Raw genomic sequence first — 5,767 nt, forward strand, 5'->3', positions numbered from 1 at the left:
ATAAATTAAACGAAGTAAACAAACAGTGTAATGTAGTATGAATGTTCCGTACATCAATAAATTAGAGTATTTTCCAGGATTTCATAGAGAATATCTTTTGAGGCAGCAGCGCGCTTAATAGGTCAACATAAGTACATACTCCTCCCTATGTATAAACAACCAAAGCAGCCCAGGAGGTATTGTTTTAGATTTAGGTGATCTGGAAGGATATTTGGAGTTGGCAGTTGTGTCCATTTTACCAAAGTGATAGCAATACCTTTTGTGAGGCATTAGGTACTGCAGTTAGATCTGTGAATAGGTGGAATATAGGGCATCCCATTCTGACCAGATTTTCTCATATCCTCTTCAACCAGGAAACAGTCTAGTGTATTTTTCAACCCTCATCTCATTCTTTTCTTTCTGTAGCTTTTCTGCTCCAGTTTGGCGGTATGCCTTGTAGCCCTTTTGGATAACCTCAGATATTGGTCAGCTTTTTAATGGTTTTATTGATTGATCCAGAGTCAGCTACCACTATGATGTACTGATCTGGTTTTGTCCTCTTATCTTCATTGTTTTTCTGAGGTATTGTATTGGGAGACTAACATGCATTCATCCTACTGCTGAGCTAATTGGCCTTATTGCTGCATAGAGGATAGATAGAGTTCTTGAGTTAAGAGTTCATGTAGGTTTTCTCTAGAGTTCTTCTCTTAAACAAGAGCTAAAAAGCATAAGCAGCTTTGCTAAGTAAGGGTCAAATTCTCAGTCCTTAATTAAACAAAATACTCACTGAAGTAGATAGGAGTCTTGGTATATGATAGATTTTTGGTCATAATGAATTGTTTTTGTGCTCCATCTCCACCATACTCATCATGATTCTAGAGATTAATTAGGCAGGGAAACTGGCCTCTTTTTTGACAGCTATGCCTTTGTCACCAATCTGCATGATCTTGGCGTTAGGAACAGTGATTTTTGTGTGCTTCACTGCTGAGTCTTTTAAGTAAGGGAAGCTGCAGCTTCTGTATTTTATGGTAATGGAACTTTTATCCTTAGTTCATCGAAACTCCCATTAACTTCAGGGATCTTTGCTTCATTCACCAAGTCTAAGCATGATAATGGTTTTGCAGTTTGATTCTTTCATGGATTAGGCAGCTAAACAGAATTCAAAGAATTTTTCACTGTTTTGTTTCACAGAGCTATGTAAGGTATAATACTCCTATCATTTAGTCATCTTTGAAACATCCACTTCTGTTGTTTTATCTCCTGGTCTAAAGGGTATATTTGCTGACTGATTCAATACCAGGACTGGGCTACAGTGTTGAATCTTTCTTCTTTCTGAATAGTACATTTTGGGTGCATTCTGCATGTAATGCTTTTACCCATCTCACTTTGATTCACTCACAGCCAGGCTCCCCCTCTCAGTACTTCCTCAGGGTTATCGATATGAGTTTATCCAATTTGATGGGTCACACTGTGTGCATATTACATGCTGTAAATCCCGTCCGTTACTGATTTGGCAAACAGAGGAATTTAGTAGAAAAGAGTGCAGCTGGTGCTTTTCAATAAATCCCTGAATTTGGACGGAGGGATTATGATCACAGTTGGAGTTTCTGAAGATACATGAGTTGTTTCTTTACTTACACCCACTTCTCCTCAACAACTTTAACATTGTTTCGAAGTCTAACTGTGCCATTTTGTTGGGTACCTGCAGTTTAAAAACCAACCTGAGGAAAATGCAGTATGGTGATGATTGTTGTTGAGCATTTGCAGGTGTGGTTTTCTGTTAAAATGACGTACAGGACTGAATACTGCATATTCCAGTAATCTTCTTAGGGCAAGGACAAGAGTAGGAGAGAATCTTTCTTTCCCTTCAGCTGAGGTGCAGTAGCATTTACTCTTAAACACAAGGCTTTCCCTGCTCATTAACATGATGGAATAGGGCCTAACTACCTTTCATACCCTTTGTTTTAAAATAGAAAGTTTGCGTGGTAGCTTCTGTAAGTCTGTGGCTGCAGAAAACTAAATAAAGAAACCCTCTTTCTTCATTAATATTGCTCTACCACAGGATTCTGGCCATGGTCATCAGTGCTTTGGACTCCTAGATCTTAAAACCCAGATTCTTACAAAGCAGAAAAGAAAAATCTGATTTTCTTTACAGGGACATTTAATCTGGTTCCTCCATTTTAAAGGAGTCAGTATTTTATGACTGTTGATTAATTGGTTTCTTAACACATCAGAGTAACTACATTTTCTGCAGAAACCCCTTTCTTGTACATTATCCTCTAAATAAAGGAAAGCTTAATTCTTCCTGACATTTAACCCATTTTCGTATGGCACCCTATAGATTTGTTTAATAAACCAAAAAAAGGATTATGACACAATTGTTTTATGGTTGAAGGGCATTATACAACCATTTCCTTTACAAAGCTGGGTTAGTATTTTGTTCCCTTTCATAAATCGAAAAGGGGGAGGGGCTGGCTACTTGTGACCTGTTCTAGAGTTAAGGAAATTAAAACAGCTTTTTAGAAAGCTGCCCTATTATTCACCTCTCTGGACTTTGATAAACTGCTCAAGTAGGAGAAAATATGATTGTTGTAAACTTAGGCCCAAATTCTGGTCCTCTACCCTCAAATGTAGGCAGATTCCCTAGCTTGGGAGTGTATGCTTCTGTGGCCCAAGTTCTGCTCATTGATACCTGTGCTTTTATTCTAAGCCCCAAAAGGTGCTTAATGTTTCCTTTCAAGAAGAATTTAAATGGGAAGGCACTATACTTCCATTCCAAAACCAAATGAGGCACTGGGGGAAGGGCAGGGATAAAAGCGCTCTTTTGTGCTGGGTCATTTCCATTCTGAGCTCAACGCCAAAAAAAAAATCAAGTTTTTCATTATGAGATAATCAATCATAGATTATGATTTTACAAGCTTCAAATAAAAGCTTTTCACTGAATTTATTGAGGTTGCTTCTGGAGGTCGGCTCTTTCACAGGGAATCCAGTCAGAAATAGTGCTGCAGACCAGCTTCTTATCTGCAAACTACCTGTGCTAAGCTTCAAGTTCTATTTTTCTTGTAGAAGTCAAACACAGGAGAGCATTACAGGAACTTAGAGATGGAACATCATCTCTGTGTTCCTCGGACTGGCTGTAGTACTGCTACATGGGTGAATGTTGGGGAAACAAACGTTAAAGTATCAAATTGAGCAGTAAGTTTGAATAGTTTAAGCTGAGCAGCAATGCACACTGAAAAGGGGTCCTTCTGATGCACTTAAAGAATCTCCATTTGTTACTGTGTTATGGGAAGTATGTGTCTGCTATTTCACTCACCAATTAAGTTTTTGCTTTGTTAGTGTTCAGTCTTTCAGATTGAATACTGGCTTATACTTCACAGCAGGGTATCATAAAGTAAGCCTGAGCTTTAGGAGCATGTTTACCTCTCTCACTGAAGGGAAGAGGGAATGATTAATTTTTTCTTCCCTAGGAATATTCACTTCAGAAACAAGGGGTGGAAGTTTTCTGATACCATGAATACTCTACTTACTGATTTGGCAAATGAACATTGCATCATAAAGTGTACTATAATGTTTTTCCTGGAACTAAGTTGTCAAATTGGTGTTTCTACAGCAGGAACTTTGACACAAACTACACAACTTGTGCTGCTTTGGAAGAAGGATTTTTATTTATTACCAATTATTATGGCTTTAGTTAACAGGCATTTCTCAGTCAAAGTTTAGATTTGCTATATAGTGCTATGCTTTGTGTTTGTATTTTCCTTGTAGCATTAAGCCTTTGGAAATATTGAATCAGAAAAGCCTTGTCCACTAGGACTAGCTCTATTTTCCCTTAGATACAATGGCCTAGTGTATCATTTCAGTTTCCCCAAAAAAAAAAAACTCAAACACCAATTGTAAACTAAAAGTCATGGGGTGTGCCTTAAGTACAGTGAAACTAAAGGTTTTTTTTTCCACCCTGCATTATTTTCAGAAATGAAGGACCAAGTACTCTGTTTCAACTACTTCGATAACATGGAGCTAGGAGGCTTATACCTCTATCAAAATTGTTTAAGCAGCATGAAAGTTGCCTTTAGATGCAAGATATATCATCAGCTTGTAGGACACTAAAGCTTTTTTTTTTCTTCTAATTGCATCTGCAAATTAAATGTCAACCCTGCCCATCTTCCCCCCTCCCATACATAGGATTCACCGCTTCAGCCCATTTCCTGAGGAAGGATGTAGATATTTATGCCCTACAGTTTACCTTAAGGGTTGTTAGATGGGATTTTCTGAACTAGAATGGGTGAGCAAAGAGCAAAAGGAACTTCCAGGACAGAGAAACATCGTCTCCCCTCTCAAACAAGTCTAGGGACTCTTAGTAACTTTAGCAGATCCACTGAGGGGCTAGAGTACAACAAATGAGGTAGCTCCTTTAACATGGGCAGGTTTCCAATGATTAGAAAACACATCTAATACTGTCTTGAATTATATGCATGTAACCTGCCAGCCACTGTAGTCCATGGAACAGTTATAAAATGCTCAAGCAATGGTTTGCTTGCTGAATGATCAGCCATATACTGAATTAAGTGATGTCTGAGTGGTGTAGGTGGTGATAGATGCTAGATAAGTAGTTTTCAAATAAGTGGACAATTCTGATGAGTGGGGACTAGATCTACTGTAAGTCAATTTAAGTAACAGCAGAATGTAACCCCTAAGAAGTTTGGGCCTCAACATTTTGAGGTAGTGATGGAAAAATAAGTTCCCATCCCATTGTGTAGAGTAAGTCTTAAATTCTGCTTGCAACACTACTGAGTCTAAGCTTCCAGAATTGTATGCATGGTATTCTAGTGGTAGGAAGGAAGGGCTGTAGTTTGGGGGAGGGAAAGAGAAGAAGCTGCTTTTGAAGAAATGCCTTTGAGGGAGTAGTAGTCTTGGACAAGAGGTTTTGCATAGTACATGTATCAAGTAAAACTTGGGACAAGTTTACTAGAGGAAAACATGTGTCAGGTCTGTTTGAAAAATCAAGTTTTTAACAAGGAGAAATTGTGAAGTCAAGCTCTGTATCATGTATGTGCTAAACCAGTTTTAGCCATCTTCCAGCCTCCCTTTTCACCAAATAATAGGATGACAAAATAGAACCCATTGCTTGCTAAAATGACATCTGGTTCTGAAGTAGGTATTAGTTGTTAATGTATCTATGCTCTGAAGGCATCAGTATTGGTAGCAGACATTGACATCTTTAGAATGCCTCTTGCTGAATGAAAGTAGTGTAGTGTGGGGTTCAGATTACTTAGTATAAACTTTTTTCTTCCCCTACTTTAATGGATTCTTCAGTGGTATTTGTGTGAGGATGAAAATCAGAACTATAACTGGCTTATTGTATTCATGTTACGGTAAAGTACTGTTTAAGTGGGAAAATAAAAGATGCATCGAAAAGTAGTATTGCATTGCAAAAAAACTAAAGATTAAAAAAAAATCAAATTATTACCTCTCTGAAGTCAGGAAGGAAACTTAATGAGGTTTATCTAATGGATAGCAGGCTGTATCCTAATGTGGAGTGTTAATTTTTGGAAGCATGAAAATAATCTTAATTTGCCCCTCCACAATGCTGGTGTAGGTTATATTATGGAAAAAGCATTAGGATTCTCTTGCTCAAAATAAAGCGTACAGAATAGTAGTTAAATAGAAGTGATATCTAGAAATTTAGTTTTGATACCACCAGTTTAAAATCTAAACCGAATTACAGTGTTCAGATAAATAGCCAAAGACATTTTAAATGCACTAATCTACCTGTATATTTTCATAG

The 5,767-nt window shown here is 37.7% G+C and overlaps 1 protein-coding gene across 2 annotated transcripts in view; it reads left to right on the forward strand.

Moving 5' to 3' along the window:
• Positions 1-5,767, forward strand: part of TXNDC11 (thioredoxin domain containing 11) — a 101,544-nt gene that overhangs the window by 94,652 nt on the left and 1,125 nt on the right. The window lies entirely within an intron of this gene.

This window comes from Caretta caretta, chromosome 10 (assembly GCF_965140235.1).
Source record: "Caretta caretta isolate rCarCar2 chromosome 10, rCarCar1.hap1, whole genome shotgun sequence".
Classification (NCBI taxonomy): domain Eukaryota; kingdom Metazoa; phylum Chordata; order Testudines; family Cheloniidae; genus Caretta; species Caretta caretta.